The sequence below is a fragment of the Grammomys surdaster genome, unplaced genomic scaffold (genome assembly GCF_004785775.1).
Source record: "Grammomys surdaster isolate TR1022 unplaced genomic scaffold, NIH_TR_1.0 514, whole genome shotgun sequence".
NCBI classification, from domain to species: Eukaryota; Metazoa; Chordata; class Mammalia; order Rodentia; family Muridae; genus Grammomys; species Grammomys surdaster.
The window spans coordinates 426,608-454,201 of NW_021604933.1; the positions used below are offsets into that span (position 1 = coordinate 426,608).

Here is a 27,594-nt window from a genome sequence, read left to right on the forward strand (position 1 = left end):
AAAAAAAAAAAAAAACACTCGCTCTCAACCCGGCAGCAGCTCCGGAGGAGCCATGTGGCATCAAGCCACCGCAAAGGGGAAAAAAAGTGCTCTTAGCAACACAAACATGGCGAAATAGCTCCGACATGCCCATTTCACGCAGCAACCCTACCTTCCTTCGCTCGCCCGCTGAGCATCCTGGCCCGCAGCCGCAGGCCCCTTGCGGGGGGCGGTAAGGGGGCCCCGGGGAGTGCGAGGGTGGACGTCAAAAGAGTCCACCGGGAAAATAGCTCAGATGACGCGCCAACCCATCTGCCTCACCAGGAGTGCGGGGACGCCTTTTCCACCCCCCAAGGTGGGAGTAGAGCACCAAATCCTGTCCCCGAGTCTTGCTGGACCCGTTTTCCCCACCCCAAAGAACTTACCTTGAGGCTGAACACTGCACCGCTTTGCTCTCTCTTCTGGTTCCTTCCTCCGGAGCGAGGAGGAAAATGATGCGCACGTAGATTCCGAGAGCGTATTCTTCTAGAATTTTCCCAGGATGGTGGCGGGGAGCGATGGAGACTCTGAGACAGGTGCCGGGCTGCCGATTAAAAGTTGCTCTGCGCACGGTGGGCGACAGGGTCCCCGGAGCGGGCGGAGGACCCCCACTCCCTGCCCCCGGCGTCGCCCACTTGTCACGCCAGGCTGCTGCGTGCGCTCGGCTGCAGAGGAGGTGGCGTAGTTTCTCTTTCTCCCACCTTCTCACTCACTTGTTTTGTAGCCGTGGGCTCCCCTAATGCTTTCCTCTCTACAATGTTGTTTCATTATATCATGTCCATCATGTGACACCGGAGAGGCCTCTCTATGGAAACTTAAAGGGGCTCCCACGTGACTGCAGCAGCAACAACAGCGGCAGGACCGGCGGCGGCGGAGGCGGCGGCAGCGTTTGTACCACCACCCACCGGGAGCCCCTCGAAGCATCCCGAAGGGGCTTGTGGCGTTGCAAAAACCCAGATAAGGGAGCCACTGCATCCGGGAGCTATGGCGTCGGTGCGTGCGTGGAGTCAGTGCTCATTACACAGCAAGCGGAACAGGAGCGTCCTTAAATCCTTTCCTGCAGTCACCAAGCCCACGCTCTGTTAAAATGACATTTCGTGGTTCCTACTTTATTTTCCCCCAAGAGCTGTGAGTTCCCTATCAGGCCTGATTAAATTTTACAAAGTCAAAAAGAAAAAGCCAGATTTGTCCTCTCAGTGAGCTCACTCGCAGATCGTTGGTAGAACAGAAATGCCCAGAAAATAACAACAACCAGAATCGGGCATTTGGTCCATAATTCCCATCACTACCAGCTTCAGAGCTTTCTGGAATTACATTCTCCCGGTAACTGTTGATGATGCTCTCAAGAGGCAAAATGCAACACAGTTTTTCTCTTCCGCGGCTATATTGGGGCTTTGTTGCTGACAACAGTAAAAACTTGTTTGTGTCAGGAAGTGAGGTATGAAGCCATGACCTGTAAGGTACAGATGAAACCAAAGTGGCAGTTTGGGCACTACTTTTCTGACCACATTCTTCCAAATGGTGACAAGATGACTGCTGTCAAATGCGCGTTTGGTTGCAAATAAGATGATCAGGAAAACATGCTTATCCCTTAATCATACTGTACATGCTACACACTAGAAATTATATATACATATATCTGCATGCGTGTGGACAGAGCGCAAACATGCATTTTCACGACATTCTAAACCACTCATTCTGTCCCCACTGCTAGCATTTAACTTAAGTATTAACGTTTAAAGGCTTATTCGTGTCTAGTGACATACAGAAACTAATAGTTAGAAGTACTTAGTCTTACTGACTTGCAATGTATGTGTGTGTGGGGGGGTCTACTTCAAATCGCAATTCTCTGTCTCTAAATTTTTATGTACCATGGAAATATCCTATAAATAAATTATGATAAATTGCTATTTCTCTGTTGGTTCACGCTTTTCCATCTTTATAAGAGAAACTAGGTTGGCAGGATTGTGAGAAAGAGAACACTAAGTCAGTACCTGAGGAGTGGGATGGTCTGGCCTTAATTGTTCATGTTTCTACATCACTTAGAAACGCGTTAGACCCCCTCTAATCCTACTAACACCCAACCCTTTGGCCTTCCAACCTCAAGCCTAATACTTTCATCCTTTTAACCCTCTTTTGCCTGGACCTCCCAGCTCAGGCCTTTTGCTTATGTACCCAGCTCAGGCCTTCCCAAATGCTTAACCCCACTACCACCAGCAGCAGGAGCATCTGGTTCTCTCTCAGCAACCTTACCCCCTTACCTCTCCTTGACCTCCTTTAATCTCCTCCACACCCTGGCCCTTGACTTCACAGACTCTTACCTTTCTTCACCTGAAATGGTGCCTGCCCTTTACTGGGGTCTCCTTTTCCCCTCCTTTCTGGTCCCATCCCTTCTGCGGGCAAGCCCCAGGATTCCTCCACGGCTCGGCCTGGTCAGCTTGAACCACATTTTGTCGGCTTGCCCTGGCCAAAGAGGGAGTTTATGGTGCAAAGTGGGTCCAAGACTACCCCTGGGTTAGACCCCTGCCTTGCCCCATCCGCTCCTCCCAAGCCCTGGTTGCGGCGCTTCCTGGGCGGATGGTTTGGACTTGCTGCTGCAGCTGCGGTTCTGCTGTGTCATGCAAGAAGGAGGCGGCGGCGGCGGCGGCGGCGGCGGCGGCGGCCGGAGCTGAAGGGGGAGGAGGGGAGGAACCTGATCCTCGGTAGCGAAGGGCTGGAGGCAAACACCGAGCTCCCCCTCAGCCGCCTGGGAGCAGGGAGGGTTCTGCTACCCTGAGGGGCCCTCCCCGCGGGGCAGAGGGTAAGTGGGGCGGCGCAGGTGGTCGCCTTGGGAAGGGAGCGCGCAGGGGGGTTAGGTGGGACAGTGGGACCACTAGGAGCTACCTGGGCCCCGAGGAGTCAAGTATCCGACTAATAAGAGCCCAGGCCATAGAAGAGGTGGTCTGTCAGTAGCAGCAAGAATAACTACTTGCCTAATGACAGTTGTCCCTAGCCACACAGTGGGTGGAGTTGTAGATCCCGAACTCAGGACCCAGCTAGAGGCAATGATTCACGGTTGCAGGAACTTAATCCCAGCAGCCCTGGCGCTGTAGGACACCCTTGAAAAGCAAAGCCAACACACCCCAGGTTCCTCTAGCCTTTCTGGACTTTCTGGGTTGTCTTCTTCAAATCTAGGGGAAAGGCTGGGAAACCGGCCCAACCCCACTTTAGCCACAAAAATAACGCTCTTGGCCAGTGGCCCTGGACAAGCAGCCTCTGGTGCAATTAAACAATCAATAGGAAAAAGCCCACCCTCCACCCTCCTCCCAGGCTCCTTCGACCAAGGTAATTCATGGGGCTTTAAGGAGAAAGAAAATGTGATATATTTGCCCAATCCACGCCGTCAGTCAGTCTGCCACTACATAAATGGCCACCTGTACACTCCAGGGTTCATCCTGCCTTCAGAGGGATGCTTCTGAGAGACACAACAATACTACTCCAGGTAGCAAGAGGAGACCACCTACATACAACTCCCGACAATTTCCCCTCCATTGCCCTTTTCCTCCCAGGGGAATTGGAAACCTAGACCTGAGAGCAATGAACTGTGGGGACATGCTGGGCGCATAGGGACATTGCTCTTTTCACCTGCCCGCAGTTCTTAGGACAGCCATTATTATCATCATCATCATCATCATCATCATCATTATTATTTTATATTCTTTTCCATGTCCCTCCCGGAAATCTCAGGAAGCACTTTCTGAAACGTTTTAATGTCAGCCATACATTTAGAAGTAGGGGCTGAGGGGATTAACGGAAAGGCTAATGACTGTCTCAAAAGCACATGCGGTTGCTAGGGAACTCAGGCTCATCCAGCTCTCTAATCACCAGTGTGTTACAGGGAAATCAAACTGCTCGGGGTGTTATTAAAATGAATGGCATTTGGTTAAAGGCTTCTTTGCTTGTGTTGTAGCATCCTGGATTATTATCGATTGCCTCACACCCACATACCTTGTTTTCCTAATTTGATTTCTGTATCTGCGTCACTGCCAGGGACACTCAGACTAGACCAGTCAGGTTCACTTCCTGTTTCTCAGAACTGGTTTATATTTGGTCTCTGTGCTCTAGCTGGTAAGACATTATCACGCTGGTCCTCTTGGAAAGGAATCTTTGCTTCCCGTTGACAACAAATTATCCCAATTAAATGCTAATTCTCGTGGAAAACGTCATTGTAGGAGGGTTAAGGCACTGCCAGGCTACTTTATTAGAGAAAGCCATTCTTGACACGTAAAGCCAAGAAAAGCCCATTCCTCCCCCCCAACCCTACCCCACCCCAAAAAATATTCATTCCTCAGCTTTGGAACTAAAACAAACTCAAGAAGTGAAAATATTTAAGTATGATACTTCCAAAATGAAGCATAAAAAAGTACACATTGAAGCTGGAGGAATCATTTGACTAAATAAGGCATAGAATTGAATTCGTTCCAGGCCAGGAAGGACAAATAAGCATGGGTTAGCATTGTGGCCCTGGGAGTACAAAGTGTGATTGCAAGGCTACTTTGCAAATAGCAAATCCCATCACCTTGTGAACTGAATGTCTCTTTAACTGATTCCCCTTTGTCCCTGATAAGGCAGCCTTGCTTTTTATATTTTTGCTTCGAGTTCCTTCCTCTTTATAACAAGAATATCGCCAAGGCAATAGCAGAAAGATAAGACTATGTAAATAAGCGGGTTCTGATGGAGATAATTTGTTTGATGAGAAATAGAGCACATATGGCATTGAAGAAGGATTGGTTTCCACTTCCGTGCATGGGATGAGCTCAGGCAGCCATCTTGGGTCTTGGCATGTCTGCATCCTTATGGAAGCTTACTAAAAGATCTCAACGTTGATTTCAATTCTGATTTTCAGCTGCTAGAGTTTTTAATGTGGATTGATGTTTTGCCTACATGCCAATCTGTGTGAGAAGACATGTATACCTGCATAAGGGTGTCAGATCCCCTGGAACTGGTGTTACAGACAGGGGTGAGTTGTCATATGGGTTCTGGAAATTAAACTAGGGTTCTTTGGAAGAACAGCCAATATTCTTAGCCACTGAGCCATCTCTCCAGCCCCTAGCTTGCTCTGCCTTTCTTTCTTTCTTCCTTCCTTTCTTTCTTTCTTCCTTTCTTTCTTTCTTTCTTTCTTTCTTTTTTCTTTTCCTTCCTTCCTTTCTTTTTTTCTTTGCATTCAACCTTTAATGCCTAACTGTAAAGATTGGGGGGGGGTGGAGGCAAGGTGTTCACGTAAAAGGTAATTTATTGTTTATACATTGAGTTTTAATGTTAGTTGCCACATGAGTAAGATCTACCTTGTTTCCTGTGCACTTCTCGCTTCACCTTGTAGTGGTATAGAAACAATAGACTAAAAGGAATGAAAGTCTGTGAGAGTAGCCGAAGGCCTTGCAGTTACTCTAGATGTAGTCAACCCCTAACACCTCTGTCAGCAAAGTGATGGAGGAAGGGTATGCAAAAAACGGTTACCAGTTGAATTCTGATGGGGCAAAACATCTATCTGTTCATGTTTTAATTAGCAACAGATAGAAACACACCCAGTTGTAATTTAGAACCCCCTCAAATTCAACATATTCAAAAGAATAGTGTGGAGAAATATGAGATTTGTGCCGGAAAGAAAAGTCCTGACTTTGAAACCCAACTCGTGTTACTCAATTCATTATTGAATGCTTGCTGTGGCCCTAGAAATACAAAGATAAATAAAACACGGCCGATGGCCTGCAGGATCTTCCATCATGAGGAGACACATGAAAACACAGTCGGTCATACAGTAGTGAGATAACATCTACAAGAGAGCTCAAAGGAAGTGCTTGGCTGCAGAAGTGAGTAAACCAACCAGAGAAATACAAGAAAGAGAGGGATATTACAGATCCACCCCACCCAAAGAGCTGTGTGTCAAGAATTTAAAGTGAAAAGGCACACTCACAGAGCTGAGCCTAGAGGGTGATGTCCAACAAAGTATGAGATGCTCCGCAAATATTTACAGTGTAGGATTGCATAGCAGAAGTCTGGAAGGATAAACAGGCTTCTGTGTAGTGAAAGGCTTTGTCTTTCTAAGAAGTTTGGGCTTACTCTAAAGACAGTGGAAAGCTGTTGGTTAATTTTTAAAATATCTATCTATCTGTTTATTTATTTATTTAATATGTGTTTATGTGTGTCTGAGTGTATGGATGTATCCCATTTGAATATAGGAGCCAGAGGACATCAGGAGACGGTGTCGGGTATCCATGGAACTGAAGTTACAGGCAGTTGTGAGCCACTGTGTGGGTACTGGGAACCAAACCCAGGTTAATTTAAGTTGATTAATTTTTTTTTAAAGAATTATTTATTTATTTTATGAGTACTCTGTAGCTATCTTCAGATACACCAGAAGAGGGCATCGGATCTCATTACAGATGGTTTTGAGCCACCATGTGGTTGCTGGGAATTGAACTCAGGACCTCTGGAAGAACAATCAGTGCTCTTAACCTCTAAGCCATCTCTCCAGCCCTAAGTTGATTAATTTTAAGGAACACTCTGATACAATCACATGGCCACTTTAGAAAGATCTCTGCTGTTGAGATAATTTGTAAGTGACACTGTAATGCAGGGGATTCGTCAAAAGGTTTCAGCATCATAAGAAAAAAGGGGTTGGTGAATCTCTAAACTAAGATAGCAAGAGAAGAGAGAGAGAGAAAGAAAGGATTCAGTAACTAAGACAAGTAAGTCTGGTTATTGATTTTTCTCTGCATGATTGAGAAATGGTGGGAGAATATATGATTTAGGTAAGCAGGATGGCAGGATGGTAGGAATATGAGCCAAGAAGAGAGAGACCTTAAGAAGAAAAACGGGTCACAGAGAGCAGGACCGTAGTTTAATTTTAAACCTACTGAGGTGAAGTGCCCATGGAATATCCAAGCGAAGCTGGGTGCTGCTTACCAGAGGAAGCTGAAACTCAGGAGACATCTGTGTTAGAGTCATCAGAGTAAGTGAGAGTCTATAGTTGCACATGGGATCCCCCAAAAGAGAGAGTGTAGAGGACAGGAGGAGTCATGGCAACACCACTGAAGGGGGTGAAGAAGGGAGAGTGTTAGGGAGATAGTGGGACAGAACAGAAGTAAGAAGCAACGAGGAGCTGTAGATGTCAGGCGAGTGTGTAGATGCTTTGGGAGGACCAGAGAGTTGAAGATAAATGAGGACTGAAAAGCCCTTGTGTTTAGCAACAGAGGTCATCTGTGTATTTGGCAAAAAGCATGTCAGTAAATGGGGAAGAGTCACTGGTCTGCTATGGATTTAGGGGACATGAGAACAGAGGAAGTAGCTGGAGGAAGTTCTCTCAGATAGGAAGGACTAAAGGGCACATCGAGAGGGAGATGAAGGTATTAAGAAGAGAGTGTTTGAATTTATGACCTGTAAGGCTAACGATATATAGTAAAAAGAAAAGAGAAAGAAAGAAAGAGAGAAAGAAAGAAAGAAAGAAAGAAAGAAAGAAAGAAAGAAAGAAAGAAAGCTCCAAACCAGCATCCTCTCTCTATGTTCATACTATGGCTTTCTTAAAAAAAAAAATTAAAGACATGAGTCTCATTTATGTGTCCTTGAGCTGGCCTCAAAGTTGTGATCTTCCTGTTTCAGTCTCTTGAGTGTTGAGATTACACATATGTGCCATCTTCCCTGGCTCTAAAGCAGGGGTTCTCAACCTTCCTGATGCTGTGACTCTTTAATTCAGTTCCTCATGTATCCCCAAACCATAATATTAATTTCATTGCTACTTCATAAATGTACTTTTGTTACTGTTAGGAATTGTACTATAAATATCTGGTATTTCTCAAGGTCTTAGGCAACACCCGTGAAAGAGTCATCCAACATCCAAAAAGATCACAGCCCACAGATTGAGAACCACTGCTCTAGTAGTGTTTTCTTGTTTCCATGATTGTTCTTGTTCTTTCCAGCACACCTAGACCAGTGATTCAAGCCAGGTGTCATGAGACACAAATCACAGCATAACATATGGTTCTCTTCTTAGAATCCTTCCTTATCATCTGCACACACTTGGGATATAGTCCAGGATCCTGTTCTGGCATCCCATGCCCTGTGTGGCATCCTAGACCAGCTCTCCAATTCAATGTCCTTTTACTTTCTCATGTTCCAGCTCTACTAAGCTCTAGCCATTTTCTTTTCCTGGGATACTCTTCCAATCCTTCTGGTTTTTCTTTGAACATCATCTTCTTTTCCTTCCTCTACCTGATGTATCCTTTCCTATCCCCCTTCTAATCTCCATGGGCAGTTTTTCACTGTAATATATGAAAGCCACTCCACCATTTGCTTTATTTTTGTATAGTTGAGAGCTTATAAACTGAAAACTCAGTGGAGATTCTTGCCACATAGTTGAAGCTTAACACTGTCCACTGGGTGTGTATAGAGAGGAAAGGGAGGGGCAGATTAATAGGCAGTGGAGAGACCAAGAGCCACCTTCCAGAGGCAGGTATTGTGGCACACACCTGTGATCCTACCATTCAGGAAGGTGATGTCAGAGGATCACAAGTTTAAGGCCAATCTGGGCTGTATAGTGAAACTCTTGTCTCAAAAAGAAAAAGCAAGTCAGTATCTAATTTGTTGAGGAATGACCATTGATGATGACATGCTAGGCTTTTAGGGTTTCAAAAGCAGAAGAGTTTACAGCTCTGTTACCCTGGGCATTGACAGTCTCTGAACCTCACATTGTACTTAGAGATATTCTGTGCTTCAGTGGGCTGTTAGGGGAATGAAATCAGAAGGTATAGGTAGACAGTGAAGAGATCTTGTCAAGCTCTTTTTAGGAAGTCAGGAATTCTAAGGGTCAGTCCATAATTTCCAAATGTGAGTCCCCTGTCATATAACTTTTGATATTTACTTATTATTAGAATAAGAAAGAGAGAAGCCATTGAGATGACTCAGTGATTAAAGTCACTTGCTCCCAAGCCTTATGACCTGAGTTTGATTCAGTACCCACACAGTAGAAGGAGAGAACCAACTCCTATAAGTCATCCTCTGATATTCGTACACATGCCACAACTCAAGTTTGGTTTCCTCCCCAACAAACACGCAAATAACTAAGTGTATTATAAAACACAACAAAATTGTGACTTCAAAAACATGGTCTACTGCTATAGAACCATTTCTAACTGAACCTAGAAGTTAGTTATTTCAGACAAAATCAGTAACCAACCCAAGCTCTAAAGGTAGGCAAAATATATGGCAAACAGATTGAAACCAAAGAAATACAAAAGAAATTTAAAGTATGTTAGAATATCCCCTTGCTTTCTCAACACAGGAAGCATGCCCATTGCAAATGCAGTGAGATAAATTTTCAAATATCTGGTGGTCTGGGCAGATGGAGAAGTGGCCATGTTCTTAGTAAGTGGAAGGGCAATGACCTCTGTGGAGGGCGTCCTGGCAGTTTTTATTACTTCTCAAACATACAAAATGCTTGCCCTCACAAGTCTACTTCTATATCTTTACCCAAGATAAATTCACACATATTGAAATATTCACACATATATTGAAAGATGACTCCTCCAGAACCTTCATCAAAGCATTGTTTATAGTCATTAATAAGACCGAAAAAGCCATCAATAGAGAAGTGGTTATATACAGATCACAGTGGTGTTAGGAGGGAGAGGTAGGCAGCTATTAAAGTTTGTGAGACACTGCTGCCAAGGACCAGCCTCAGTTTGGAGAGGTGTCCTGAGAGAAGGGGTGTTTAGAAGGCTTCAAAACAAATGACTCGGAGTCCATCGTGGGTACAAGCTGATGGCCTGTGTTCTGCTCGAGACAGCTTTCTCCAGAGATCTCCACACAGCTCATCCAGATAGCTTTGCTCTTGCAGACCAAGGCTGTCTTTTATTTACATATCAATTCAGTCATTTACCCCAATCCCTTGTATTTATCCCTGAAATCAGCATTCCATGACCCTAGCTCCCTGATTCTTAGGAAATGACAGCAAGCATTTTTTTTTTAAACATTGCAAATGAATTCAGAGATCTGCCTGCCTTTATAAGCACAGACAATAAGTTTAGCTGGGTGGGCTCTTGCCCTGAGATTACCATTCCCACCACACCTGGGCCTGGGCCTAAACTCGCCCTGTCCCAGGCTGACCTTGAACTCAGGAATCTTCCTGCCTTTGTATCTTTCAGTGCAGCTGCCTCTGTTCTTTTAGTTCTGTGAAGTGCCTTACACAATTCATATTGCATCCTTATAGTTTGCATAGTTGAGGAATTATATATTTTTGAACTCATATTTTCAGAGTTTGTTTCTACAGCCTTAAGGGCTCTCCTGAAGGTCATAGCATTCTACCATTTTGCTGAGACATTAGATACACCCTCACCTCCTGTCACTAATTATCACAGAGTCAATAACCTTTCATTCTCCAATAACCTTGGTAGGGAAAATATTTCCCAAAGGAAGAACATGAATACACACACACACACACACACACACACACACACAAGCTTCACACCCAGAAACTGTCAAAACTTATGGAAGACCACACCCTGCAGGAAACATGTCACACTGTCCCTTCCACGTGGCCATTTAGTACACAGCACAATCCCAGGCATACGGCTGGGAACAGAGCTTCTCAATACATTACTAAGTAATTTAAAAAAAATTAGATAAAGAACAACACATGCATTTTGCTGCCATTTTTTTTGATGGGAGATTTTTATTTTTTTCTGTCTGAAATGTATTATCGGGGTGAACATATAAAGGTGAACAGGACAAGAACACATGTGGAGAGACTGAAAGATGTTTCAAAGACATGTGTGAGAAAGGATGGCTGCCAGGGGAGGAGAGTGGCATGAAGGGGCCAAGAAATAACCAAGGCCCACCGAGCTGCTTTAAATACTTTAATGACAGCCAGGACACGGTGAGTGACAGAGAAGGAGACACGGTCACTGTCACAATGGACTTGAAGATTCTTCTCTTATCCTAGAAGATAATAGATGTGTGATCATATGTGTGACCAGAGTCTCAGTAACTAAGATGGAGAATCTAGCAACAGCCACAGGATTGAGGAGACAGAAGTTCTGCCCCAGTGGTAATGTCTACCATAGACCCGGAGATAGGAGTCTGAAGCCCAGAAGAACTCCAGGAGTTTGATTTGTGAACTTAGGAGATCATTTAGGGTGGGAAAAAATAAGATGAAATAAAATAAAATAAAAATATGTTCAATATAGAGGTTGAATAGAAAAGAAAATTGGCAATGGAGACATAAAGAGAACCCAGAGAAGTAGAACTAAGGAACAAAAAAGAGACCGAACTCAGCACTGTCAAGAAAGATTAGCATAGCATAGACTTCCTCCAGAGTCCTAATGTCTTTAAGACCTGGGATTTTTAGACCTTCTTGTATGTCCAGTGTCTCACACATAATAAACAGCCAGTAAATTTCTGCTAAATTGTGAGTCGCAGAAATACACAGACAGACAATGACTGTAGAATTTATGTTTGGATCTCAGAAGATAAATCAATACAGGCTAAGGATGAAGTTCAAGAGTAGAACTTATCTACTATGTAGATGGCCCTGGCTCTGCCTCCCCAGCACCGCAAAATAAATAAGTAAGTAAACAGATAAATAAGACTCATTTGAGGTTCACCACAAGGAATCTTACTTAGGAAATAGATAATCCTGAGTACTTTGTTTTACTTGAGAGCTAACAGGCAGATTAATTGCTTATAGGACCACTCTCCTTTCTAGTAAGTGCCGTCTCCAAACTGTGACAAGTATTTTCTCTGTCTGGGCCACCTTAGTCCCTTTTATATTTTTTCATGTCCTAGAGAATAAAAAGAACAGTTTATTTCATCCAGAGTCAGTGCCCCTCAGTGAATCCATTTTGAGGTCGCAACAATTCCAGAAGACACAACAGCCACTCTTAGATTCCCAGCCTTAGATTCCTACAAAGAGAAAGGTGACTCTAGGCAGGAAGACTGTTACCCTCCTAGATGCATCCCCTGCTTCTCATTCTGCCACTGTATCATGTCACCACCAACAGAAGAGAGATGGTTTCATTCTGAGAACGTGGGAATCCTTGACAGAAGAGCACGCTCAGCACCAGAGGTATACTCAGTTGGAAGAGTGATTGTCTGGAATGTGTGCACAGAGCGTTAGATTCAAACCTTTAATGTCATACAACAACAACAAAACCTAAAAGACGTTGATCGCACTGTTAAGGCCTGCCCTAGGGAGGCGGAGGCAATGCAGTCAGATGGTTAGTGCCCACTGGGCCAGCTGAGGCTGTGTGAGAACCTGTTTGAAAAGAGAGGAAAAAAGCGTGGGGAGAGAACATAATTTATTAGAAACTTTAAGAACGTGGAGCTGGAGAAGTGGCACTGGCTCCTAACTGCAGAGCCAAAGAACTGCATTTTGAATCACAGTGCCTACATCCAGCAGCTGACAGCCACTTGTGTCTCCACCACCAGGGTGTCTGGCCTCTAAGTGTGTCCGTACACATGAGGTATACCATACACATTAGTAAAAATGAAACAAATCTAAAGAGAATTTTAGAAATGAAAATAATAGCAGCAGCTTTAACAGTATTGAAAGGTTGATGACATCCTAACACCGTTCTGATCACTGATTAGCAAACGTTGTCTACAAAAGATGAGATAGAAAATATTTTAGGCTTCTTTGCCTCTGTTCCAAATCCTCAGTGCTGTCACCACAAGTGAGAAAGCAGCCATTAAAAGGTATCAATGAAGCTGAGTGCAGAGGTCACAGCTGCAGGCCCAGTTCTGGGCACTCGGGAGTCTGAGGAAGACAGGAGGTCTCGGGTTCAAGGCCAAACCAGGTTATATAGCAAAATGACTGGAAGAAGATAGAAGGCGGAGGGAGAGGATATAGAATCAGGATGGCTATGGCTATGCTTCAAAGAGATTATTGATGGATAACAAAATGTGAATTCCGTACACTTCTCCCTTGTCATTTGGTTTCATTCCTCTTTTAATATTTTTTCCAACCATTTTTTTTTAAATGTGAAAACAGTTCTCAGTTTATAAGCCACACAGAAACAGGGTGTGGGCTGCATGGGGAGGGGTTTTGCAGCCTCTGGCTTATATTCGTGTGAACATCTTGTTATGGGAAAAACTGTTCACATTTGGGCTTCCAAAGTCAATAATTTTCTTCGTTTCCGTATTTTTTCACCTTTATTTTATGTCTCATATCCACCTGTCGATCTGCACTAAGGACCAGAAGTGTCCCGTAGGAACAGTAGTCTGACTGCGATGCACCTCTTCCTTGTAATGTGTGTGTAGGTAACTGTGGCAACGTTTTAGCCAGCAATGGGCCCATATGTGATAATGGTCCCATAATATCATGATGGGGTTGAAAACTTCTTGTTGCTTAGTGATAGCATAGCTTCCAGAGTGCTGGAGCAGGAGACATTATCAACATGGATAGAGTGATGTTAGTGTCTGTAAGCCTACTGTACTTCTGGTCATATAAAAGTATAGCAAACAGTACAGTGAAGGAACGCATAACACTTGATAGTTATTATAAAAAACCATAGTATGGGCTTATGTGCTTATTATGCTATACTTTCTGTTACTTTATTATTTTAGAGCATACTCCTATCAATAAATATGGTGACTGTAAGACAATGTGCTGTGTTATAGCAGCATCAATCTCTCATATCTTTCTTATGCTTGATTTAATATAACTTTTTATTTATTATGGTTTTGTGAGCAATATACTGTTTTATGTGTATGTGTATATGTATAAAACAGGCATAATATATGCTGTATATATAATATATAATATAATGTATATCATGTAGCCCAGGCAAATAGTAGTCTATAAAATGTAGGCTTCTGTGAGTACTCTCAGTTTACCAAACGACAAAATCACTTGACGACATTTCTTGGATCATGTCTCCATCATTAAGTGATTCTTGACTGTGTTTTATAAGATACAGAATTCTTCCTAGTTGGCTTTATAAATATATAAAACCAAGATAAAGAAGAAATGCTAATGAGTCTTGTGTGTGTATGTCTTAGTTATTTTTCTATTACTGTGATGAGACACCATGACCAAAGCAGCTTACAGAAGAAATCGTTTATTAGGAACTTATTTCATAAGTTCCGTGACCGTCGTGGTGGGGATCATGACAGCAGGCAGGCAGGCATGGAGCCAGAGCAGTATCTGAGAGCTTATATCTCGAGTCACAATCAGGAGGCAGAGAGGGAAAGAGCACACTAGGAAAGGCTCAAATCTTCTGAAACCTCAAGGCCTTCACTTGGTGACACACTTCCAAAAAGGCCACTCCTCCTAGTCTTTCTCAAGCCATTATACCAATTGAGGAGCCAACATTCAAATATATGATCCTATGGAAGCCATCCTCATCCAAATCACTACTGTGTGTGTGTGTGTGTGTGTGTGCACGTGTGTGTGCATGTAGGTGTGTGAGAGTATTCCTGTATGTGTATGGCCATATGTGTGCATGTGCTTATAGAGGCCAAAGGTTAACCTCAGGTGTTATTTCTGAGGAGCCATCCAAGGTAGGTCTTTGGGTCCGGGGTGTGGGGAATGGGAATGGTTGTTGTTTTTTTATGCATTTCCAGCTTTTGTTGGTGGTGGTGGTGGTGATGGTGGTGATTTGTTTGTTTGTTTTGAGACTATGTCTTTCATTGGTACCTTGGGCTCACCGACTAGTTCTACAAAACCCTCTCTCACACCTCTCCTATGGTAGGATAACAAACTTGTGTCATCACACACAGATTTTTATATGGGTGTTAGATGTCATACTTAGGTCCCAGTGCTTGTATTGTCAACAAGCATTTCACCAAGTAGGCCATATGCCCGACTCCCACTAATCATGTGTGTATTGGTTTTTGTTGTTGTTATCGTTTGGGCTTGTTTGTTTGTTTGGTTAGTTGGTTTTGTTGTTTTTAAGACAGGGTCTCACTGTTTAGCTCTTGATAGCCTGAAATTCACTATGTAGACCAGGCCAACCTAGAACTCACAGAAATCTCTCTGTCTCTGCCTCCCAAGTGCTGGGATTAAAGGTATGCACCAGCACACTAGGCCCACTACAGATTGTCATAATTCAGTCATTAGATGTTAAAATCTGCTTTTACAGAGGCCTGTCCTGGGTATCATGGAGATAGAAGAGGGTAGAACATGGAGAGGCAGGTATGTAGCTATTTAGAAAATCAAGTGGCTGAAAAAAAATCAGTGAGAATTGTGGGTTTGTTTCTGTATAAATGCATAAAAAGTATCTTTAGAAGCAACTGAAGGCAGCCCTGGGGGAGGGGGGAGGGGAGGGAGGGGAGGGTGTAAGCTCTTTTGCATTACAGCTGTGTGACCTTGGGCTGATTATATAAACCATATGAATTTCATTTTCCTTAATTCAAAGTGGGGATAACAATAACTACCTACAAAGGAGGTTGAGCATTAAATAAGAGAGCATATATAAATCACCTACTCCTCAGAACACAGTGAAAAAGCTGGCACATTTCAGCATTTGTTGCTGTGGGGCAGCATAAAGGGATACAGCTTATTTACACACAAGAGGCACAATCAGGCAGGGCACAGTAACCTAGGAGTCACAGAGTCACAGACATGTCTAGAAACCCACAAGCCTGATAAGGAACATTTGGGCGAAAATAAAAGCAGAAGCGATATTGTCACAGGAGCATTCGGTAAGGCAGCTGGCTAGTTGTCCGTAGCAACCAGCTGCTGGGTTGCCTATGAAGCTCCGCCTACTTAAGGGCCTAGCTCCACAGCATCTCTCACCCCAGCACTTAAATGCCAATTGTAACTGGGTAAAAAAATACATGATTCTTCCTCCCAGCCAGATCATCTGAACCCCAGACACCCAAAGGTTGCACGTAGTATGCTCCCTACTGATTCTGGGATTCTGCCATAAGCTCTGTCCCTGCCTCTGCCTTTGGGCGTTGTGTGTTGAATGCCAGTCTTCCGCTAGTGGTATGCTTCTCTGAGTACTAGCCTGTTTCACCATAGCTCAATGTCTTGCTGCTCTCAGCTCTGTCTAGCTGCCTTCCACAGGCATCTGTATTCTACTGCTGACACCATGTGTGTTCTCCCCTGTGAGGCCCATTGCAGGTGCCCTCATGGGAAACCTGCTAGAAGAAGGCTGATCTACTTCATGGTAAAAAGCTTCCTGCATTTTTCTCGTGGTGTGGGACAACAGGCCTTTCACAGCCTGGCTTTCCTATTCCAGGCTGGCCTCTGTATTCACTGTCCATGCCGTAGGGAGTACCCCCACTCCAGCGTTGGTTTCTGCCCTCTCTCCAACTGGCTATGCATTATCAATTTCTAGCATGTCTTGTGAGCCTTTGATGGCAACATCAATAATGTTTTCCCAATACAGATGACCAAATTAGTGGCACAGAGACATAACATAGGGGGTAATGGTGAACTTCAATTTATTTAGAATCAACTGACAATATCGTTCTGCCGAGAAACAAGCATTAAATAAAGTTGGCACAACTTGAATTCCAACTAATTCCTTATTGAAGAGCTGCTATTCCATACTTAATTCCTACCAGCCAAGAAGAATGTGTTGGTGAAACAGAAGTGACAAACAGGTACTGTCGCACCCTCAAAATGGAAATAGCCAGAGAAGGCAGCTCTGCACTCACAGAGCCAACCTGGACGGGACTAAGAGAGCAAGCGCAGGAGAACCTCTGTCTGACCAAGAACTACGAAGGAAAGATTTAGAGGGGTAAAATGTCTGCAGAAGTACACATCTGTATAATTCATAATGTCAGTAATGAAAAGGGGGTTCTTAAAAACAAAAATCAGTGTAGTTACTGTTCAAGTAACAGTCTGATCAGCTCCTGGTTTTAGAGGAAAAAGGCAGGGAGGAGGGAGTATGACAAGTTTGCTTTATGTGGAGCAGGTTGCATCCTGAGACCTCAGGAGGGAATAAGGGATACAGCTCAGTTAGTAGAGTGCTTGCCTAGCAAACATGAAGCCTTGGGTTCCGACCGAGTCTGGTGATGCATGCCTGTCACCTCTGGAACTCGGGGGATGCAGACAGGAGGATCAGAAGTTACTCTTCAGCTATGTAAGAAGCTTGAGACCAGACTGGGATTCATGAGACTCTGTCTCAAAAACAAATTAAAAATAAAAACAAAATTAAAAGACCCCCCAAAGATCTCCAATCCCCTCCATAGATGCCTGAAACCAAAGAGACTAAGAAACCCTATGTGTACTGTGGCCCTTTTCCTATGCATCCCTATGGTAAAGTTTAATTCATAAATTAGACAGTAGCCGAGATAGCAGTGTATTAGAAGCGATGTTATTTAAAACCTATACGTTGTCTATTTTAGGATTGTTCTAGTTGATGTTTTGGGAAAACAGTTGGAAGCATAACTGAGACCACAGTGGGGAGAATAGATGAATGGACTCACTGTATAAATAGGCCGTCTCCAAACGTAGGGCTCAGACCTGTACAAACAATACTGGGAAGGCTAAGGTCCATAGGCAGCTGGAGTCTAGGAAAGCACTGAAGACAATGAATGGGTTTTTGTTTGTTTGGTGGAACCAGACCCACTGTCTTGTGCGTGCTGGTGAGTGTCCTGACCCCGAGCTGCTTGCTTCCTCAGCCCATTTGCTTTGTTTATGTTCGTGAAGAATAATGGCGGAGGAGTAATACTGCTGAATGGGCCAGGCTAAGTCGCTGAATGAAAATTGGCCCATTCAGCTGTAGCTTTTCCTGGGTCTAACAGCATAGCTCCTTTCCCTCACACATTCTCATTCATAGTCCCATCCTTCCCCACCTCTTCCTTCTCCCTGAGACCCCGTTCTGTGCAGCTGAGGATGCGTTTGCACACGTGGTTCCATGGCCACTCCCCTAGTTCTTGGAATTACAAGCGTGAACCATTGTAGGTAGTTGTTTGGCTTCATTTTGGTTTGTGAGGTTTTTGTTTTAGACTTTTGAGACAGGGTCACACTATATAGCCTAGACTAGCCTCAAACTCAAAGCAAGCCTTCCATCTCAGCCTCCCCAGTCCTAGGATTATAGGCTTGGCATTTGGTGCTGGGGATTAGACTCAGACACATATTCATGGTAATCATGTTCTCTGTATACCCATGGCCACTTTTAGAGATATGTCTTTGTATATGGTAAATATATATATGTACGTATGTGTGTATGTGCATGTGCACATGTGTCTGTGTTTGTATGGAGGACAGATGTCAACCTTAAGCGACATCCACCTTAGTTTTTGAGACCAGGTCTCTTCGTTGCCTAGAGCTCAGGTATTTGGTGAGGCTGGCTGGCCAAGTCCCAGGGAGCCACCTGTCTCTATATCCCCAGTTCTGAGATGACAAGCACATGGCACCATGTCTGGCTTTTAAAGACATAGGTTCTGGGAATCACACTCAGTTCTTCATGCTAGTGTGGCAAGCACTTGACCGAGTCTCTCTAGTCCCCTCTATGACTAAACCCTGATTCCACTCTGCGTAGATGTGTCTAATGTGAAAGTCTTTTCTAAGGGGGCTGAGCATCATTAGTTGTCTTGAAGCCTACTGCAGACTGGCTGTAGAAGAGAGGAGGCCTGAAGTCTCTCACATCTAGGTCTGTGGGGATCAACAGCTCCTGGCAGATAAGGGACCCAGTTTGTGTCCTGAAGGTGGTAGCTCTGCCACTGGCCACACCAGAATGTCGGAAAGAGTCAGACAGGAACTGGGAGGCCATGTTGGCAAGTAAAGCAACCTGTGAAGGATGAAGAGGTGGTCAAACAAGTACCACTGCTGAGCAAGCTTTGAAATAGAATAGTAGAGACATGACTGAACCCAGTCAAAAATTTCCAAGACATCTGTGTCTTTAAAAAAAAGGAAAAAAATCCCAAGACAAGAGACCACTGCAAGCCCTCTCTCTCTCTCTCTCTCTCTCTCTCTCTCTCTCTCTCTCTCTCTCTCTCTCTCTCTCTCTCTGTGTGTGTGTGTGTGTGTGTGTGTGTGTGTGTGTGACATAGCAAGAGTGAGTGGAGAGGGAATGTGTTTTGGAAAGGTCAGGTATGGTGCATAAGGGGACATTATCTCAGATGGGGTTGGATAATAGTGGCTTGCCCTCAGCAGGACATTTCGAACTATGGCCAGCACATTGGAGTATGTGTCACTGTACCCTGCCATGGAACATAATCAACTGGGTGATTGACTTAGAGCCTTGATGCTCCAGGGTCCAACTTACTTAGCTTTGACCCCATGGAAAGGCTGCTCTGGGAAAGTCATTAGAGCTTTGGAAACACAAATCAGAAAAAGATATTGCAGAGTGCTCAAGTGAAATTCTGGTCAGTACATGCCTATGTAAGACAAAGAACGGTCTAAAAGGTAGGCAGGAGACAGAGACAACATCAGAATAAAGGACTGATTTGGAACATTTGTTGTCTAGTCCATCTTTGGAACCTAGGCTAGGAGAGGAAAACAGATGTTTTGACCTTGATCATGGAAAAAATTGTTTCAGCCACAAATTGACAGACTTTGAGAAGCCATGATGTACCCAAGTGATTCATAAGCAACATGACCTTCTGGGGAGAGGACCATGTCTTCTCTGTCTTCAACTCCAGTGTCTGCATCTACAACATTAATGGAAACAAACAAATCTCTGAATGGCAGAACACTTCATTTTCTATTCGAGACAATGATCCGGATACAGCCTTAGTCATCCTTTTATGTATGCCCCACCCCACCCTAGCTGCCTCTTCTTGACGCCCCTTAGAGCTCTGATTCCACCTTCTTGCCCAATGGATAAATCTTGTGGCCAAGGCTCAGCTGATCAGTGAAGAGCATCACTTAATAAAGGGTTCAGGTACAGACACATGACCTAAGTTCCGCCCACCGAAGAGAATGTCGGGACTTGTGCTGAGATTGCTGGACAAAGATGCTGTCCTGGAATTGAAAGCAGCAGTTTGAAGCTCTGAGAGTTTGGAGACACTGTTGTAGGACCATGAGGGAAAGACTCTGCAGAATAGAACTGTCCCCTGGACCTAAAAATGACAGGGGAGCTATCAGGTCCTGTCTATACCTTCCCTGGTAGAATGTGTGGTTTACATGCATAAAGCGGGGGTTTCAATACACAGTGCTTGTTAACCAACCAGTCAGTCGATATGTGGTAAGAGCCAGGTGCTTTGTGCCTCCTCACCCATCAGCAAGATCTTTAAAATGATGTAACTGCATGGATGAAGCCCCAGAGAAATAACTAGACTCATTCTCTATTGTGAGTGTGAAGTAGTATATGAATTCTAGGGTGCAGTGGAACATTGTGTGTTTAAACCCTTATGTAGCATATACTGTAAGACATGGTGGCCCAAACCTGTAATCCTAGCACCTAGAAAGCTGAGACCAGAAGATTTTAAGTTCAAGGCCAGCCTGAGTCACACAGCTAAACCCTACCAACCTGGACCCCCCCCAAAAAAAATGGAGGAAGACCCAACAACAACAACAATGAAAACCCTCTTAATATATATGAACCATTTAATGGTTAGCATAAGATTTTCATTTCTCAAGACTTTCTCCAAAGAAAATGATCAGACATGTTCGCAAAATTTAATAGGGACTATTTGATGAGACGTTCTTTATAATACTGAATATTTGGAAATAACCTAAACATCTAAAAGGAGCTATTGTACAAACTGTGAGAGACTGGTAGAATTTAGGCTCAAAATAAGAAGCAGCTTTTAGAAGGTGTCATGACATCACAAAATGTTGTTTGGTTATATATATGCATCTATCTATCTATCTATCTATCTATCTATCTATCATCAGGGTCGCTTTATGTAGTTCTGGCTGTCCTAGAACTCACTATGTAGACCAGTCTGACCTTAAACTTATAAAGATCCACTTGCCTCCTTCAAAGTGTTGTGGGAAGGTATGTGACACCAGCCTGGCCTGGCTTGGTTATTTATTTTTAAATGTGTTTTTTTCTCAAGGGGAGGCAGGAGGAGAACAGACTGGAGAGTTATGCAGTACAATATATAGAGAGATAATACCTTGGTAGTAGAAATGAGTTAATTTTCTTCCTGATTTCTGTATGTTCTAAACTGCCTTGGTATTTTAGATCTACATGCAACTCTTGTAATTAGAGAAAGAAAAAGATTCACCAAAAAGAAACTTACTATGAAATAGAAGCCCGTGATGAATGAAGGGTGAATGTAAATGAGATTTAAACTCCAACTTAAATGAGAGATTTGAATTTAAATGAAACTCAAAGCTTCTGATCCATATATGCTACAAAAAGAGTTTCCAGCTATGGGCGTGTTGTTCAGAATTGCTTAGGAGAGAAGTACCACATTCCTGGTATTATGCAACTATGCTAAAAAAAATTTTTCTGTTTTTCTGTTTTGTTTTTATTTGTTTTTATTTGTTTCTAGTCAGAGTCATGCTACATAGCCCAGGCTGGCCTCAGACTTGAGATACTTCTGTCTCCTATTTCTCAAGCACTGACTTTGCAGACATGTTCCATCAGGTCCTGCCAACTTTGCCCATAATTTAGGAAAGGAAAAGTGAATTCCAGACCCTACTGACTGATAAGCTAACCACTTAGGAAAAGAAAGTCGGTATCTACATGAGCCAGCAGGGGCTTCATTGAAGTTAAGTGCTTGTAAAGAATTCTGATTTCCTCATCCCCACGTGCCTTAAACCATAAACCTCAAAATCCTCATTCCAGACCTCCAAGGTAGGTAGTGCATTGTTCCCCTTGGGCAGAAGTTGAAAGCCTTCTTGATCAAGTGCTTGGCACATGATCTTACCTTCGCTCCCCTCCCCCTCCCTCCATTCCTCCTTCCCTTCCTCCTCTCTCCTCCCCGCCTCGGTAGTTGAGGTTACTAGGTGGGAAGACCTGAGGCATATGCGTCATACCAGGCATTGTAGAGAGATTTCAAACGGGATCCTAATAAACAGTGTGATACATCACGGGGTTGTATTGTGCCATAGCATTAGATGACGTGATTACACGCAAACATTTCGGAATAATAAAACCTGGTTTACTGGGAGGTTTCAAATTGGTTATAATAACAATTGTGCTTACTGTATGCAAAGTTCTATGCTGAAATGCTTTCCATCCGTTATCTTCCCTAGTGTGAGGAGAAGCAGCTGCTATCCCCATTTTACAGGTGATAACCCAAAGTTCAGAGTGGCATGTGTCCATCTATGCTCCTGGTAAGCATGGGAATTGAGAAGGAGTCACAGACAATCTGAGCAAGGAACCCATAGCGGATCCTTAGATCAGTATTTCTTCATTTGGTCTATGGCTCCAGTAATGGCTCAATTCATTTCTTTTACTAAAAGAAGGGTTTATTTATCTGAGAAACAACTTGAAATGGCACAAGAGATGAGAAGAGAAGGAGAGCAAGAAACCCAGACTATTGATCACTTCCCCAGAGAGCCACCCTGCTCTGGTTAGCACTTCAGAACTGCTCTATAGAATAGACAAGATAGGATATCTACCTCACTCCCATCCCCACCCCTCCTGCCCCACCCCCACCTCCTGCTCTCAGATGGTTTGGGATCAAAAAACACTGGGCTGCTTAACAAAGCCAAAATACAAATGTAGATCTGCCTGACTCCCAAACCCTGGCTGCTTTAACTACTAACTAAATACATGTTTAATAATAGCTTATTTAAATACAATATTTCGGGGGTTGGGGAGTAAATGTTACATGTGTAAGTGTAAGATCTGGGCGGTCTGTCAACATATATAGTAGAGATATATCTATTGCTGGGTTCGATGGTGTATGCTGAGACAGGAAGACTTGGGCAGAGGCTGGCATGGGCTTAATCGAGTTCCAGGCCAGCCTGGGCATCGGGGTGAAATTTTGGCTCAAACATAAACCAGACCTCAAGATATGAGTTTCCTATGCTGCACCTCAAGCCCGCAGTGGCTGTCAGAACATCCCTGTGAGTTTTAGTTACTATGACAAGAAAAACTGTGTTCTGGACATGGGAGATGCCTGCTTAGGTCTGGCACTGCTTATACCAGCAGGGAACAGTTGCACCTGAGTGCCAAGCTTTCAGAATTACTTTGACGTGTAAGCCTACGGATATCTAGAGGAAAGCAGCCAGCTGGCGAACATATATATTAAACTGGATTATTTCATAAAAGCAGAGTAACTGGAAGAACCAGGGGGTCAGCTGAAAACCCTCAGCTAGAGGGAACAGCACTATATAGAAAAATTTTTTATAGCGACAACAAGTTGAAAGGAGAGACTGTGAATGAAAAGCTAAAATGTTATTGCACCTTGCATATTGTTTGGGAGACATAAGTGCTAAGCTCGAGTAGCAGGCTCTCAAGAAATGTATTGAACTGGATGTACTGGTATGCAAAAACTCAAGGCTATCTTGGGATCAGAGGATAGACTCCCGAGTCTTTACAAACTTGGCCGGCTCCTAGTTCTCAAGTTTCTGAAACCTCCAAATTCTGGGATTCCAGGCACACACAGCTGTGACGCCTGGTTTTTTGCATGTTAGGCAACCAAGCATTCTACAACCTCTACCACCGGAGCTACATCCAGCTCCTCATCATGAGAGCTAATGAAAAAGCCTACTATACTTCTCATCGACCTCCCCATCAAAGGTCACTTACTGTAGACCCCATCTGGTCCCCTTTCCATCCATCTCTCTAAAACCTCCTTCTCAGGCTCCTTCCTCTCTTGGCTTTCTTTAACCACTGTCTGCATCCTTTTCTTCAGGGTTCTGGCTCATGGTGCGCCATCTCCAGGCTCTCTCGAGGATTATGGCGACACACCGGATCTCTTACATTCCTGCAGTACTCTGCCCTTGTTTTCAGATTTGTTCCTTCACCAGAGGCATCAAGTTCAATGTGCTATCAATGGTACTTTGCACTTGCTCCCCTTCCCATGTTTAGCTTTTTAAAAATGTATTTGTTTTTATTTTACATGTGTTGGTGTTTTGCTTGCATGTATGTCTGTGTGAGGGATGACTGTGTGAGAGTGCCAGATCTTGGTACGGACAGTGTGAGCTGTCATGTGGCTGCTGGGAATTGAACTCAGGACCTCTGGAAGAGCAGTCAGTTCTCTTAATTGCTGAGCCATCTCTCCAGCCCCTAGCTTTTGTTAATGTTGTTGAGTGTCACCATGGTCTCCTCTAACTCAAACCTCTGTCTGATCATCATATGTGCCCTCGGTGCTACTTCTGAATCTCCTTTGCATCTGTCGCCCCTCTGCTGCTGTGGCCATTCTGACCTTAGCTCCATTCTGGCCTCTAGTTGGCTTTCCTGGTTCCCCTTTCTCCTTACTCTGGCTCTCCCTTCACACCCTCACGGGGTTTTCAATATAAATGACCTCTGTTCTGTCTTCAGGAGCTCTTGATAATTTCTTACTGTCCTCAGTGTAAACTGAAGCTTCTTAGCTGTGCATCAAATTTCTTCCCAGCATAGGCACAGCCTATCCCACTGCTGCTCGCTAACCTGCACCAGCCTTCCTTCTCTTTGGTAAACACTGTTCTCTTTCATAACCCTTTGTGCTTTTCCTTGTTTTTTCCTTGACAAAAAAACCAACCAACCAACCAAACAAACAAACAAACAAAAAACCTGTTTTGGAAGACTCAACCTGCTCTCCCTCAGTGTCCCACCCAAACTTTGGCTGGTCAGGAGAAAAAGCCTTCTTTGGCTTCCAGGCAGTGAGTTCGGGTAATGGCATGTTGTGAGCTATTATGGCAGCTATTTGTTACTTTAATTATATATTTTTTCATAGGTGGAATCAGACCCACGGTTTGCTTCTAGGTAAGAGCTCTACCCCTTAGGCAATGTCTCCAACCCCTGATATTTATTTAAAGCAATGTCACCAGGTGTGAATATAATTTCAGGAGGCTGATACAGGAGAATTGTCATAGGTGTGAGGCTAGCCGGTGCTACATAGTGAGTTACAGCTGACTTTGGCTACAGAGTGAGTGAGATCTTTTCTCAGAAAAGGAAACCAAGATGGGGGGAGGGAGGGGAGATAAAGAAAAAGAAGAGGAGGAAGAGGAGGAGGAGAGAGGAAATAAATAACTTAGAGTGAGACCTTGTTTCAAAAGAAAGGGAGAGAGAGAGAGAGAGAGAGAGAGAGAGAGAGAGAGAGAGAGAGAGAGAGAGAGAGAAAACCAAGGAAGGAACTACAATGAAGTCTTGTCTCAAAAATAAAGAAAACTAAGAGAGAGAGAGAGAGAGGGAGATAGAGAGAAAGCAAGGAAGGAAAGAAGCAAACGTGAGGTGAATCATGAATCACGTGGCCCTTGTAGAGGGACAAGCCAAAAGTGGCTGCCAACAGAGACCAGAAGGACCCAATAAGAGACGAAGACGTGACCAATGATACAGGAAGAAGGGTGGGGCTATGTGGAAGGCAGATACAGATGGCATTTCCATAAGAGGAAGTGATCATGGCCACCATGACCTTCTCTCTCCAAGTGGCTGCTGGGAAGGTGGGAGGACCTAGAATTGGGCTTGGACTTGACATCACAGAAGCCATTTCAAGTTTCACAGGTCCGATGCTCTGTGATCTTCATAGTGTGTGTTTAGCAGTGCTATAGGGGCAGATAGATAGTGCTTTAAGAGAGAAGATGTATGCTTGCTAAATGACTGAGGGTTGGACAAGGAAAAGCGGCTTTATAAATTGGTCAGGTGCTGATACATCAATGAAGTACTTTGAAACAAGGATGTGACTCAACTTGGTAACGTTTCCTTGAATAATAATAGAATCCTGAGTTGGAGTTCAGGGCCTTAGTTCCTGAAGGTTCTGTACGACTTCTTTGCTGACCATACCATTTTCTCCTCTGGCCTTCTCACGTACGGCTGCTCAGGGAAGAGCCATCACAGCAGGGATGTGACACCGGCTTTTCATTTCTAACCCTTCTTGCCAGTATGTGGGGTTGCTGGCAAGGCCTGTCAGATTGACCCTCATCCTTTTGGGGACACAGCATCACTAAGTCTGAATATTCTCAAAGAGGTGAACAGAAACCTGACTTGTCCAACTGAGTGTATTTGAACATGCTGGACCTTGAAGCATTTTGATATAAAAAATTAATTTAATAATGAAGATGATGTTAAGATGATGCTACCACCTAGGTTTGATAAATGGTGAGACTCAGTTCAACGGTTATTCCCTAGATTTTAGCTGTTAGGAAGTCAAGAGAATACAAACCTGGGGGAGTCCTGATTGAAGTGTTGTTTTTCTGCTGTTTTGGTGTATGATATCCTGTATGTAGTCGAAGTTCCTAGAGGGACCATGGTACAGATATAAAATATGTTCTAGATAGACATCTGTGAATTAGACATTTCCCTTTATAGACTCATTTGTGGGTTTGTCTAGGGTCTGTGTGGTGAGCAGCTGCGGAAACTCTTGATACACAATCTCTCTAGTTCTCCAGCTGCATTTGTTGTCTCTGCACAACATGTTGCCTGTACCAGCAACAATTACTGCCTCTTTCTGGAATGATCTGCTCTGGGAGAAGCCTACCTTTACCCACTCTCTCTGCCAGCCAGATCTCCACTCAGTGCTCCTGAAACCGTGGTTCCAGGTCCACTCTCAGTACAGTACACAATAGTTGTAGAATCTTCTCCAACTCTCATTGGCTTATACGGTTTTCAAATTTTATGATCTTATACCTGTTCTTATCCTTTGCCCTTAGAATAGTGTTCATGTGCTTTGAGCAATCAAGTTTGCTGAGTGGAACATGAATGTTCAAGAGTGTGACTGAATAAGTGTGTAAATGAGCGAGAACATGAAAGACTGGAAAATTAGTATCTCCCAAATGGAAACTAATAAGATTTGGTAACACCAGATGGAATGGTACCTGCCTACAGTCCTAGGATCAGGAATTCAAGAGGATGCTTTTATTACATAGTAAGTTTAAGGTTAACCTGCTCTACTTGAGAGCCCATCTTAAAAAAAGAAAGAAGAAAATTGATAATGCATCTGTACAGAATTTGTATAATATAGTGGTACTTCCGAAATTCAGTTACAGTGACGTGATTATTGTCACACAACACATACAGGCGTACATGCATACATGTGTATGTGTGTGTGTGTTTGTGTGTGTGTGTGTGTTGGCACAGATTACACAACTGTAGTAAGATGAAGCCTGGGTTCCTGAAACACAGAGCTGGGTGGTGGAAATTGAGTGGTTTATGCAAGAGATTAGATCTGAGGAACCCAGAAGTACTCTGATCTGCATTACTTAAGCAATGTGTTTTTTACTTTAAAAATTAAGAGTGAAATAAGCCTCTCTAAACATGGTGATTTAAGAAAATAAAAATACAAAGAGTAAAGCAACCAGGACCCCTTTGAAAGGGAGTGCCATTGAACCAGTCCTGTCTCGCCACTCCCCTCCCCTGAGTTTCCTTTATGCCCAGTCAGTAAAATGCTAATAGCCTCTGTTAGTGTTTACATTATAGAAGCATTGTCAGAGGGTGCTTTAGCAAGTCTGGATGGCTGTGGTGTCTTCTTGGAAGATAAGCATTATACACAAATGAGGTATTATTATTTAGTTTCTCCTTTTCGGGCCTATTAAATGAGAATTAGATGAAAACTCTGCTTTAAGCAATAGCCAGCAGGTAAATGATTATTGACTTGAGTAAA

General features: G+C 43.7%; 2 long non-coding RNA genes across 5 annotated transcripts in view; one reads left to right on the forward strand and one right to left on the reverse strand.

Moving 5' to 3' along the window:
• The window catches only part of LOC114633078, a 53,662-nt gene extending 52,859 nt beyond the window's left edge, over positions 1 to 803 (reverse strand). For both annotated transcript variants that reach the window (XR_003713169.1, XR_003713168.1), the window contains exon 1: positions 405 to 803. This is a non-coding gene — a long non-coding RNA (uncharacterized LOC114633078). The remainder of the gene's footprint in view (positions 1 to 404) is intronic.
• Positions 804 to 2,719: 1,916 nt separating this feature from the next.
• Positions 2,720 to 27,594, forward strand: part of LOC114633074 — a 76,262-nt gene continuing 51,387 nt past the window's right edge. For 2 of the 3 annotated variants that reach the window (XR_003713167.1, XR_003713165.1), the window contains exons 1-2: positions 2,720 to 2,818; positions 4,904 to 5,017. This is a non-coding gene — a long non-coding RNA (uncharacterized LOC114633074). The remainder of the gene's footprint in view (positions 2,819 to 4,903; positions 5,018 to 27,594) is intronic. The other variant, XR_003713166.1, reaches the window with a different exon arrangement.